Below are 12,629 nucleotides of genomic sequence, written 5' to 3'. Positions count from 1 at the left end.
GGAAACATATAGGATCATCCATAAAGAACCTTGAAGTAGAAGATTCCAGTGATGAAAACGTGGGCCGTTAAACTGCCTGAGCTTGGTAAAATGTGAGTAGGGGGCAAGATTCATTGCGGACCATCATTTCCCACCGCCTCTCTAACGACTTTGTGAAGGGGCTGGGTGGTGCGCTGGAGCCGGCGCCAAGAACTGGCGTTTCATGGTCCTAGAAAGGGTTCCATGTCCACATTCTGGTACTGCGGTCCTTTGGGGGAGCGGGTCTTTCTTATCTGTTTCCCTTCACTCTTCTGAAAAGCACAATCCGGCTAAGATCCTCGTTCACCCTAGCTCCTGAAGATAAACTGACACCGGACAATCTCTGACCTGAAGTTGAAAACAAACTTCCAGTGTCGGTCACCGATTCCCTCGAAAATCTTAGCCCTCTCGGCCCCTTTCTTAAAGACGCCAAGCCTGGCCCTTGAGCAGCCTTTGGTTTGAAACTCAAACCCACTCCTCTCTCGCAGAGGCCCCGCGGTAGGGTCTCCCACCCCCAGCCCCGCGGGCCTCTCAAGACTGACGCTGGGTAAGAGACCGCCCCTGCCCCCACACGCTCCACCCCCAGAGAGCCTGGCGGAAGTGGCTTGCTCGGGAAAGACCGCGCGCCACCTGGCCGATCGCGCATGCGCCAGGGCCCGCGCTGCTAGTACTGCGGGTTTCTGTAGCGCTCCCTTCTTTGGTCTCCGCAACCCACGGCTGACAGAGTCCTGCTCACGCCATCTTGCGCCCCCCCCTCACCCCGCCCCAGCCGAGTCACCTTTTTCCTTTCTACACTCTCAGCACCCCTACCCCGCCCCTATCCATCCGTGTCCCGGGCCGCAGCAGCCGAAACCGCACCATCTCCACCCCCACATTCTCCACGCGGGACGCGCAGCCGTGCCTACAAGTGTTCTTAAAGCAGAGGTTGTTGGTGGCGTTGGGGGCGGGGCGGGCAGGGTCGAGGACGGGAATCGGGAGGGACACCGCGCGGCCAGTCCCGCGTCTCTGGGCCCCGGCCCTGCCCTGGACCCTGCCCGAGGGCGGCCGCAGCGGGGTAATTTTGGCGTTTGCACTGGAGGGGTGAAAGGAAGACGGTCATGAGAGGCGCTGGCCTGGCCCGGCGCCCCGGTTCTCCCGCGGGGTGTGGATTTGGCTCTTGACTCCTCCCCGTCGGCTGGTGGGCGTGGGACGAGGGGAGCTGGGCAGGCGTGCGGGAGCGGGGGTTGCTGGAGTGTGCTAAGTCCCTTCCGCGTGTCAGCTGGGTAGTGTTTGGGGGAAGAGTCCTTAAAGAAGGAAATTGTTGCTTTATGGGCAGAGGGTAGAAGAAGAGTTAAGTAGCGTTAATAAACTCTTTCTGAGTGAGTCCACATCTGTGACCCCCTAGGGAAATTGTTTAGCATGATTTTGGCTGAGTGTTCTGGTCTATAAAATGGGGATAGTAATAGTTTAGTTCAGAATTGTGAGGATTATATGAGGTAATACACGTTAAATGCTTACAACAGCGGCAGGCACAGTTACATGTTAACTGTAATTTTGGTCTTGTTTTAAGAAGTTCGGAATGACTGTGACTTCGTTTTCTAAATTAAAAATCAAGATTCTTGGTGTGACAAACGATAGTGTATTTATAGGGGCAGTGGAATGTAATACTCTGAGAGCGGATCCTGGATATGTGTTATTAACGTACACGTGGATAAATTATCATAACTCCATGAGGCTGATAGAAACTTTCTTTAGAAATAGTGTATATTTACGGGGGAGGAGAGGATCTAGGGTCTTGTGTGTATGAGGGGCAGAACTTTGTAAGTGCAATTAAGTTAGCTCTGCAAAGATTTACTTGAAGACTAAATTGAAGATAGAATTTGTAGAATTTTTGGTAGATGTTACAGAGTCTGGATTTGAATGTGAGGAGAAATTCCCTGCCAGTACTTTGCAAAAATAAAATACACTTTATTATGCTGTTGCAAGTTTCTTGTCTCAGAATATTCAAGCAAAGATCTAGAGCAGCCTAGGTCTAGAGCATGACTGTCCTATAGGACTCTGCCATGATAGAAATATTCTGTAATATGTGCTGTCCTAATATGATATCTACTAGACACAAGTGGCCCTTAAGCACTTGAGGTGTGGCTAGTGCACTGAGGAACTTAATTTTTAATTTTATTTTAATTAAATATAAATAGCCACATGTGGCTAGTGGCTGCCTTATTGGACAGAATAGGTCAAAAATCTAAATTTTGAGACCCCCTACCACTTCTTGATTTGGTTGTTTTAAGTTCAAGGAGCCAACTCTTGAAGCATTCATTGCCTTAGGGAATCATAATTATATTCAAATAATGCCTTTCATTAAATCACTATAGTTCAAAGCGTGGGTCTGTTAGTATTTATTTACAGCTTGACAAATTAAAACAAAACATTCTTTTGTCTCCTAGGTTGTACAGCTAATGCCAGATTCATTTGGAGAGCCATAACAGTACTAACTGGAGTTTCCTTTAATCATTACTGTATTGTGACCATGGGTTTCCTCTTTTATCACTTTGGTTAGTTTCAGCAAAAACTTCAGCTCTTTAAATCCTGAATTTTTTTTCCATTGAAAGATGCATTGGGCCGTCTTAGAAATTGTTTTGTTTTGTGGTTATGTGTATTCAGAACTTTTGAAGAGATAAGTTTGAAATTTGGTAATATTTTGCCAGATTACTTTCTTTGGAATATGTGGATCTGTTTCTTTTTCAAGCAAATGTTTATAATGTAAAATTTGAAAATAAAACTTAAAAAAAGCTTTATAGCCCTTAATTCTGGCCTGATAGCTGTAAGATGGTGACCTTGGTCTCAAGGCTGAAGATAATTGTTGGATCTGGAAAAAAAACTTAAAGCTTATGAATTAAGTATATGTAGAGAATGACCCATTATATACAAATAAAAATGGGTTGCTCTTATGTAGGGTGACATACCCTACTTTTTCTGGGACTGTCATGGTTTTAGAGCCTGTTTGTTCCAGTATAATTATTAATAGAGCCCCTTTCACTATCAAAAATGTCCCAGTTGGAACCATATAATAATATGATCACCTTACTCTTAGGTTTTTTGAAATTCGTAATATGTAATTTTAGGAGGATTATCCATATTGCAATCATAGAAATGTACTTGCTTTTAAGTAGTGAAAAAATTCTTGCTTATGTGTTAAGTAATAGATGAGATATCTGTAATAAGGCCAGCAAATGACTTGTTCATTTGAGCCAGGGTAATTGAGAAATTTTGCTTTTCTCTTTGTAATTGGATAGACATCTTGGGCAGCTTGATTTTTGGTCCTCTCTGAAAAAATGATCTTTTGGTGTAAGAGGCAGCAAGGAAAGTTAGGCCATGTCAATCAAATCAGAAGATTGAGTATTCTTGTTCAAAATAACACCCATTTTATTTTATGGTGAAGTCGAACGGTGAAATCAGACAAATTCGCTTATATATTAAAATGTTAAAATTTTGCTTATAGTTCATTTTAAATAGGAAAAATAATTCAGGCAAATACACTATTATATTAATTGAATTTATACTCTAGTAAATAAAATATTTTGAGAGTCAAACACACCTGGTTTGAGTCCTCACTTTGCTGAGGGTTAAATGAGGTAACCCATACAATGTGTTGGGCACAGCAAAGCACCTTAGAAGTATTCAGTAGATATTACCTGCTCTAGCCTTAAGGTTATTGAATAATGAATCTGGAAGAGATATTAATGTTCTGTGATGCATTTTGAATAGGTGCAAAGAGCACTTAAAACTAATTCCGAAAACCTAGGTTTAGCCCTTTTCTGCCTTATTCTCTCTCTGTGATATCAGTTAAGGTATTTATTTTTCTGAGCCTCAGTTTCATCAGTAAAGTATTATTAGTACCTAACCTCATCCTGTCTCCTCACAGGATTGTTGGAGGCCTCAGATGAGAATTACGTAAATTGCTGTCTTGTTTGACAAACATTATTTAATTAGTTTTGTTTCAACTTGCCCTACATACCACCTCCAGTAAAGACTGACCTGAAATCTGCAATAATTGTTGTATGTTTTAATTTGTGAAACAACAAAAATAAAGTATAAGAGGCACCATTACCCAAAACTGTTCTTTTTGATACATAATACTATAAGTCACAGTAATGGTGTTTTATTGATCTGGTTATAGTATATTTTCTATACAAAACAACTTTATATTACTGCTAAGAGAGAACTAACATTTTCATGAGTACTTGATGTGTTCTATCCATGTGCTAAATGCTGTATCTTATTTATTTATCCAACATATTGCCACTTAATAGGTTATACTGATGAGGCTCTTACTTTCTGGAACTGATTGGTCAATTTTTTGTTTTTGTTTTTGTTTTGTTTTGCATTATACTACTGCTTCTGATAACATCTAGGTGGTAGTTAATAGATATTGAAAGTTAAGGTAATGAATATGAAAATGGCATGCTAGGTGGCATATAATGTGTAGTAGTTGCTAAAAAATTGCTTTGTTCATTGAATTCATAGGGCAGTAAATTGGAATATATGTGAATATACTTTATAAATTGTAAAATACTATACAAATATGACATTTTAAAGTCTCGAAGTATACTTCTGCTGTTTTAAATGCTATACAGGTTTTATGACTGAATCTTGTGTATTTCACTTTATTCTTTCATATTATTTGTTTTCAAATCTATCATTAAAAAACCACTCTTAATCATAACATTCTTTCTCTGAGAATATACATGTTTAATGATAATACTTTGTGGTGTTTTCAAGAAGCTATACTTTTGCTTGAATGATGATTCTTCTGATTCTTCATCATTGTCATGAACTGAGTGCTTTCCATATACCAGGCACTGTCCTAAGTGCTTTATATACATTACTTCATGTAACCTATGAAAGGAGTGTTTTGAATCTCTAAAGATGAGGGAACTGAGGCAGGGAGGTGATGTGACTTGCCCAAGGTCACATGGTAAGTGTTAGAACCTGTATTTGAACTCCAGAGCCCAGTTCTTTAGTGCTCAACTGGCATAGGCAGGTATTTCACAACAAAGTTTACTATGACAAACACATTGTGGAGGTCTTGTTTGTTAATTATGATCAACTTTTATTTGTATGTTCCTTGTGGGATAGTAGAAAGAACTCTGGACCAGGAGTCAGGGGACCTCAGTTTTAGTCCCAGCTGTATCACTAAATAGTGATGTGTCCTTGGGCAGTTCAAGAAACCCCTCTGGACTTCAGTTTCCTCACCTGAAAAATGAGGGATTTGGATGAAATTAGTGATTTAAAAAAACTGTAGTTCTGAACCTCAGATGTCTTTGGTCCCCCTCCCGCCAATTTGCATAGTTATACTTTTGTCTATTATAGCTGTTTTTCCATCTGCCTAAGATTTACTTTTAAGGAAAGAATTTCTGAACTTGCATTTAAAGTCATCAACCTGTAAGATAACTTAATGACAAGTCCCCTAACTTCTACATGTACAAGCTTTCAGTAATTACACATTATGGTAGTGTGTGAAAAGAGAAAGGCATCTTTTACAAATGAAAAAACTAAGGCACTAAAATGGGAGATGATTGGTGAATTTTTGTTAAAATGTGTATGTAGATGGACTGAATATTTCAGGTTATTATCTGCCTGAATCAAAGCCTGTCTTTTGTTAGATTTGTGACCTCCACCCAGTATTTTTCTGTTAGCTTCCTCAGTAGAGGGGAAATACTTGCCTGGTAGGGTGATTGTGAAAAACTATGAGCTAATATAGGTTGAAAGACCCTATAAAAACTGAAGTGCTTATACAAATTTCTCTAAATTTTACCTACCTATATGAGAGTAAATCTCCCTTTTTTCTTTTTAGTCACATGAACTATATTTTTAACCACATCAGATATTTTATTGAATTGTTCATATTTAATACAGACTTCTTATAAGGTTTAATATTTCTACAATGTGAATCTAGCTTGGAAGAGAATCTTGATGTTTAAGAGATCTCCCTTTTTGACATTGTTGTCAAATACTTTCCTCTTACTATTAGACGTATAACTGATTCCAGAATTTTGCATATGTCTGGAAAGTTAGCCATTAAGTTATTCAATTATGTAATATTTTATGTAAAAACAAGAGTATTTCAATATTGGGACAGTAAGCTTGCCATTTTGTCCAGGTTTAGATGTTACATATTTTAGGATGATCTGGTAGCCACATTTGCGGTGTATTCTTTAAAAACCATTTTGCAAAGAATAATTTTTTTTTTTTAAACTCAGTACTTCCAGAAGAGAGTATTGGATATGAAAACACATGGACTAGAAACTGACATTAATGTGAGACTAAAGAAGAGAAATAGAATAGAACTTCCTGTGTCTCTGAGTAATCTGTCACTGAGCTTTTATGTCTGTAGGTTAAAAAAATTGGTCATGTAGCCAACTGGGATATCTAAACACAGTTTATATGTCTGTCTATCTATTGGGAATTTAATAGTTTACAGGTGGTATTCAGATATATTTTTTGAGTGCCCATGATGTGGTTGCTACTGCATTTTTTTATAACGCCCCTCTGAGATAGGCAGAAATTGATGGGTGGAGAAACTGAACTTGAAAGATTGGTTGATCCTTATTTCCAGATTCTACTATATTGATTAATTATCCTTATTAACAAAAACACTATGACCATGACTTTTATTTCATTTTTCTGCCTTATAACATTTGTCACAAAACTTCTGCAGGATTTTATCTCCAGTTAAATGTTTAATAGTTGTCTCATGGCCTAAAGTGAATTCCTTTTTTTTTTCTTTCCAGTCTTTCCAATTTCAGTAAATCATACCACCATTCAACTAGTGGCTCAGACCCCAAACTTTGATCATCCTTGATTGCTCTTCACTTAGACTCCATATCTAATTGATCAGCAAGTCAGCTCTGCCTTCAAAACATATTCCAGAAATCTGACCACTTCTCACCATCTCTGCTTGTTTCACTAATTCAAGCCACTGTCATCTCTTGTCTACATAACTTTCTGACTGGTCTCCTTGCCTGTACCATTGCTTCCTTAGTATAGTATATTATTATAGTATATTCTCACAGCAGCTGAAGTTACATTTTTAAAACCTAAAACATTTCAAGTCACTTTGGGCTTTGTTGTGATCTTATATTAAGTGTCACTTCCTGGTTGAAAACTTGTTTTCATAGCATTTATCACGACCTCAAATTATATTTATTTGCTTTTTCTCTTGCATTATAATGTATCTCTTTTTGTCTAGTTTAGTCCTGTATACCTAGCTCTTAGAACTGTATTTAGCCTGCATTAGGTACCCAATGAATAGTTATAAATGATTAAGCCAATAAATGAATAAGCTTTAAATAATAGAGTACCTTTGTTGTAAGAGGAGGGAATCAAAAGAAGATACATTGGCTTTGGTACAGGAGAGTGGAGGGAGTTACTAAATAAAGGCTTTTTATTTCTCTGAAGTAGGGGATGTAGTCATCTGCCAATAGTTGGGGGAGAGATTGGGGGCAGCAGTTTATTAATAAATAATTACTATGCACTAAAATATTTAATGTTAAACCAAAAGAATTAGTAAACTGAAACAATTTAGATGTCAGAGAAAGGGGAATTCCTGATGGTCGTGTGTTTGGGAAGGCTTCTTGGTGGTATACTGAGTTTAGGTCAGGCTTTTTCAGGCTTTTCTAGACCATTAGGATTTGGATAATTGGAGCAGTAACAAGGTATTGCAAGCAGGAAGAACTTAAAGGTTCAAAAAAACTTGGAATGGATACTGAATGATTGATTTAACTACTGCTATAGAGGCTGGAGAGGTCCAGTGAGACAAGTATTGTCCTCCAGGCAAAGGAGAGCCATTGGAGATTTGTGGGTAGAGGAGTAACTCTGGAGTAATATACAGAATTAATTGGAAAGATGGGAGATGGTTTTAAAAGACATTGTGGTAAAGGTATTGATTATGGTGAGATTGGAAAGGAAGGGATTGATTTAGAATTGATTTTTTATTAATAAGAAAAAAAAAATAATGCCAGAAACCTGCATATAGACAGAGAAGCAAAAAAAGCCTTGGAGTTTTTGACCTTATTTGCCTGAAGACTGGTGTTGCTCTTATAAAACTAGGATGTTAGACAAGGAAGCAGGTGTGATGAGGAAAATAAATCAGGCAATAATATCACATATTTCAGGTAAGAATTTCTCTGTGAATATGAAGTCTTTGGTAATTGTATTAAAGTGGTGCTTCTCTACTTATAGTATACCTAATAACTTGCCATTTTGATTATTAGGTGTTCCTTATCAATATTTATAGCTTCTTACCCATATTAATTAGAATCAGTATGATTTGGGTTAGGAAGTACGTTTTCCTGTTCTAGCAGTTGTTAAGGAAAATAATTGCTTAATGAATGGTAAGGCAGAAGATTTCCTGAGATCATGTATTGATGTTTATGGTGCTTCATAATTTTCAAAGTACTTTCACTTCTGTACTTATTTTATTTAATTGTATTCCAGTGAAATGTGGGTGGTTTCGATTTGCTATTCACTTTTTTTTTTTTTTTTTTACTGCAGTTAAATTTGGTTTATTTTTAGATTGTAACAAGTGTTAAATCTCAGTACAATTTTTCCATAATAATCGACTGGGCCTGATGTCCCTCCTGTTGTCTCATAGTATCTTGTGCATTATTTCTAAGCTCATTTCATTGGGTATATCTGTTAACTTCAGTAGGCTATAAGATACTAAATAGCAGGGATGTATTTTTCTTATCTTTGTAATCATTATACCATTCAGTCATTTTTTCATTCACCCACCATTTACTAAACATCAGCCATGTCAGGCAGTATATTAGGTATTGAAACTGTCCCAGTTTTTAAGCAGTGAGCAGTTTGAAGATGAGGAAGTAGTTACACTAAAGTGTGAGAAGTGCTGTGATAGATACATCTTATTTCAGGATCTGAACTCATTTGATGTATGGTAGGTGAATACAAATGATTTTTTAGTTATGAAAATACAAGTAGCAGTTTCGGAAAAATTGCTATTGATTTTAAAATAGTTATAAATTATATGTGAATCATCTGTTCTTTGGATTAGTCATGTTACTTCTCTTTTAGCAGATAATTGAATGGACACTTGAATACTGTACTTTCCAAAGTCCACTTGAAATGGGGCTTATATAAATATATTGGAATTACCATTCTGTTATCTGAAACACTAGGTATAGAAGTTTTAAAATTTTCTACATTTTAATTATTTTTTGCATTCTCAGCGATTGAGTGATCATTTGGTATTATTTTTTACAGCAAGAGAAATTTAGACGATATAATTTGAATTTTTTTTTTTTTTTTTTAACAAAAACTAAAATGCAATGTATAATAGTGCTGGCTTAACCATAATTGCTTCTTGCCCTTGGAGTTCCATGAAAATGAAAATGTTCTGAGTATAACCATTTTCTGTTTATATTATGTGGGATGTTCAGGTTATGAATGATTGGAATTGAGACTCTGGAGATGCACAGAATCAGTATATAGGTGTGCTGAATTGATTTTCCTCAGCAGTGATACAGTAGAAGTAACAATAAAAAATTTCTCTATCTTTTAATAAATGGGCAGACTAATGGATTTTGTAATCCAGATTTTGATGTTGTGAAGGTTCTGTAACTAGTAATGCATTTATCAACTCGAGGTATTTTAAGCTAAAGGTGTTTCATGGTATTTATTCTTTGGTCATTTGGTCACTAAAAAACATGAGCTATAAATAGAAACCCAGTAACATGTTCATTACATTTTTGTTTAATTCACATGTGTGATATATAATTTTACTATAGTTAAAAAATTTATTCTGTTGGTAATATTTTCAGAGGAAAGGAGTATATCCTTAACTCATTATTTTAAATTAAAAGATGTCAGTTTTTTTCTGCTCTGGAACAGGATTTTACAGGTGTGACATAGCATTGGCTATTGGCTTAATGATCAGGTTTAAATATAAGTATTAATCAGAGATGAACTTATTCCTTGGGTTCACATTTAAACTGTGGCATGTTGAAATAATCTACGTCTCCATCTGCACATCTGCATTCATTTTGTAAAATATGGCAAACAGCTGCATTTCAATTGAAAGCTGAAACAACTGTAGGACATTAACCCATTGAGAAGATTACAGTAGGTTTTCAGTTCCACGTTAACTGTATTTATTAGAGAAAATTGACTTGAGTGCTTCTGCTTTTAACCAACTTTTTTTTTAATGTCTGGGAGAAAGGAAATAAAGCATTGGAATGATAGGACTTTGATGTGTAAAGAAGTTAATGTCTAAAGAAGTTAATTATCTAAATCATCAAACAAAATATGGGTATGGGAAATAATTATTTTAAAGATTCCAATGAGCTATCAACTCATCATGTCAAGAAAAATGTTATTCACCTGTTTGATTTAAAAATTAAATAACTTGACTGTGAAAGGATGATCATGATTATAATAAACTAGGATTGGAACCTTTTACCTCTTACCAATAAATACCCTTGATGTGAAACATTTGCAGTCAGAGGACAACTGAAGAAAGCTGTGGTTTTAATAGGAATTTACTTTCTGAAATGTTTCCTCTTCAGAGAATGTTAGAGCAGGGTGAATGGATTTGCAAAATGTAGAAGGGGAAGATTGCTGTAGCAATGTCTCAGAACATTTAGCCACGGGATAATCCCACAGAATGACATGTCTTCAAATCTAACATGAGTGAATTTAAATCATAACTTTTTTGAGGCTGGAGTTAGTACATAATCTTTGAGTTTAACGTTTTCTCCAGGATATCATATCTATGTCAATCTTCTGTTGGAACAACAAGGGAAACATTTTCTAAAGTCCTTGAGAAAGCCAGGTTCCTTTTTTTTTGGTCACTTTGATTTCCTCTCTCTTTTCCCCCAGTCTTGGACTGGTGATGTGATTATTGCTTTTCAAGCTGAGTTCTAAATGGCGATGCTTCTTTTCCTATATTATTTGTAGAAATTACTTATTCCAAGTCTTTGTGAAAAAATAGGACAAATTTAGGCCTTAAAAAAGCTGGTGGTCTTTCATAGCATTAGCTTTATGCATTTTAGCATTTTGGTTTTCAGGCTCAGTTTGAGGGAAGCTTTTTTCCTTCTCTTTCTCTACTCCAGCATTCTCTGTTTGATGGTTTCGGCCTGGCCCTTAGGGCCCAGGACTTACGTTGGTAGAGTCGGTCCTGCCGAAGAAGGATATTGGGACACTTCCAGTCTAGCCAGCTAGTGCCCTCGTCTTAGAACTCTGTCCTCTTGCCTTCTCAAAAGCTTCCTCTTTGGCCTATCTTAGGCAGTGGTTTGTAGGAGGTTTTTTTTTTTCTTCTTCTTCTTCTTCTTCTTCCAGTTGCCTCTCACGGGGCCTAGCCCTACCATCCCACCTCTTGGTGAATGGTCCTGGTTCAGGTTTCCTTTATCAATTTTAGCCAACATTGCCCATAGGAGTGGGTCAGATTAGCAGATGTATTAAGAAGATAAATTTGTCAGCAATGTGGAGAATGAACTGAGATGGAAAGAGAAGCTAAAAATAGAGCTCATAGAGGGCCATAGTAGTAGAAAAAGAGAGGGAGGATGTAAGAACGTAGAGTAGAATTTATTTGGCTTCCTACAGATTATAGGGTGCAGGAGAAGGAGTCAAAGGTAATGACTGAGATTTTGAGCTGGGTTGATTAGTAGCAGTAGTGATGTCATTAGTGAAAACTAAACTTATTTTATAAAGAAACTACTTAATATTTGTTGAATTGCATTAAGGTCTTTTAGTGAAAATATTCAGGTTTCTTAAACCTTTGTGATTGTGAAATAAGGGTAATCTAAATTTGTCCTATAAAAACTTTTAGCAGATCAAGAAAGAATTTTTAAGATCATTCTGTTTATAATAGCTAACATTGTAAGTTTAGAACTGTTCTGACCACATTAATTTATTTAATCTTCACAACAACCCTAAGAGGATGAAATTATCATTCCCATTTTACATATGAGGAAAATGAAGCACAGAGAAATTAATTTGCTCAAAGTACTAGTGAAGTAGCTGGAATTCAAACCTAGGCAGTCTTGATTCCAGACTCCTCCTAATTAACTGTCCTTAAAGTTCTCAATACTGGTTTATTATTTGTTCCAAATTTGTTAATTCTTCTTTAGAATCTGCGAAATGTTTTTATTTTAAGGCAGGTTATAGTATTGCAAAGTTTATATGACCATGAATTAATAGCTAACATTTGTTGAGTACTTACTATGTAATTGAGGCTTTTATCTACTTTCATTACTTTAATGTTATTTTTACTAATTCTTGTTTATGGGACTGCCACATACATTAGATAAAACTGGATATGTTAGGATTGGCATCTAGTTTTTTCGTTATGTGTCAGCTTAATTTTATTGGGGAAAAAGTCACACAATTTAAAATTGACGAGTCACTTAACCATATCACAGTGCTTACTTCTGATCTACTGACTGGTTTTATTTGTATTACTTGTATTTTAGGCTTTGGTTCAAATGGGAATTGGCTTATGTTGTGGTTTTCTAATTTTGTGTCTTACAACTGTGCAACTCTTTCTTTAAATGAAATCTCACTTGGAACCCCAATGTATAAAATTAAAAAAAAAAAATCAGTTGTGGTGTTCT

General features: G+C 36.4%; 1 protein-coding gene and 1 long non-coding RNA gene across 5 annotated transcripts in view; one reads left to right on the top strand and one right to left on the bottom strand.

Moving 5' to 3' along the window:
* The first annotated feature begins 672 nt into the window (after positions 1 to 672).
* SUPT3H (SPT3 homolog, SAGA and STAGA complex component) overlaps positions 673 to 12,629 on the top strand; it is a 449,818-nt gene continuing 437,861 nt past the window's right edge. The window contains exons 1-2 of one of the 4 annotated variants that reach the window (XM_023527664.1): positions 682 to 942; positions 2,445 to 2,552. The gene's annotated coding sequence lies outside the window, so the exon portion shown is untranslated. The other 3 variants (XM_011354759.2, XM_023527667.1, XM_023527665.1) reach the window with 3 other exon arrangements.
* LOC105288503 overlaps positions 5,079 to 12,629 on the bottom strand; it is a 54,584-nt gene continuing 47,033 nt past the window's right edge. Inside the window, exon 3 of the long non-coding RNA XR_895607.2 lies at positions 5,079 to 5,253. This is a non-coding gene — a long non-coding RNA (uncharacterized LOC105288503). The remainder of the gene's footprint in view (positions 5,254 to 12,629) is intronic.

Source organism: Pteropus vampyrus, unplaced genomic scaffold (assembly GCF_000151845.1).
Source record: "Pteropus vampyrus isolate Shadow unplaced genomic scaffold, Pvam_2.0 Scaffold18, whole genome shotgun sequence".
Classification (NCBI taxonomy): Eukaryota; Metazoa; Chordata; class Mammalia; order Chiroptera; family Pteropodidae; genus Pteropus; species Pteropus vampyrus.
The sequence above is the reverse complement of the archived record's forward strand: the minus strand, read 5'-3'. Positions and strand labels throughout refer to the sequence as shown.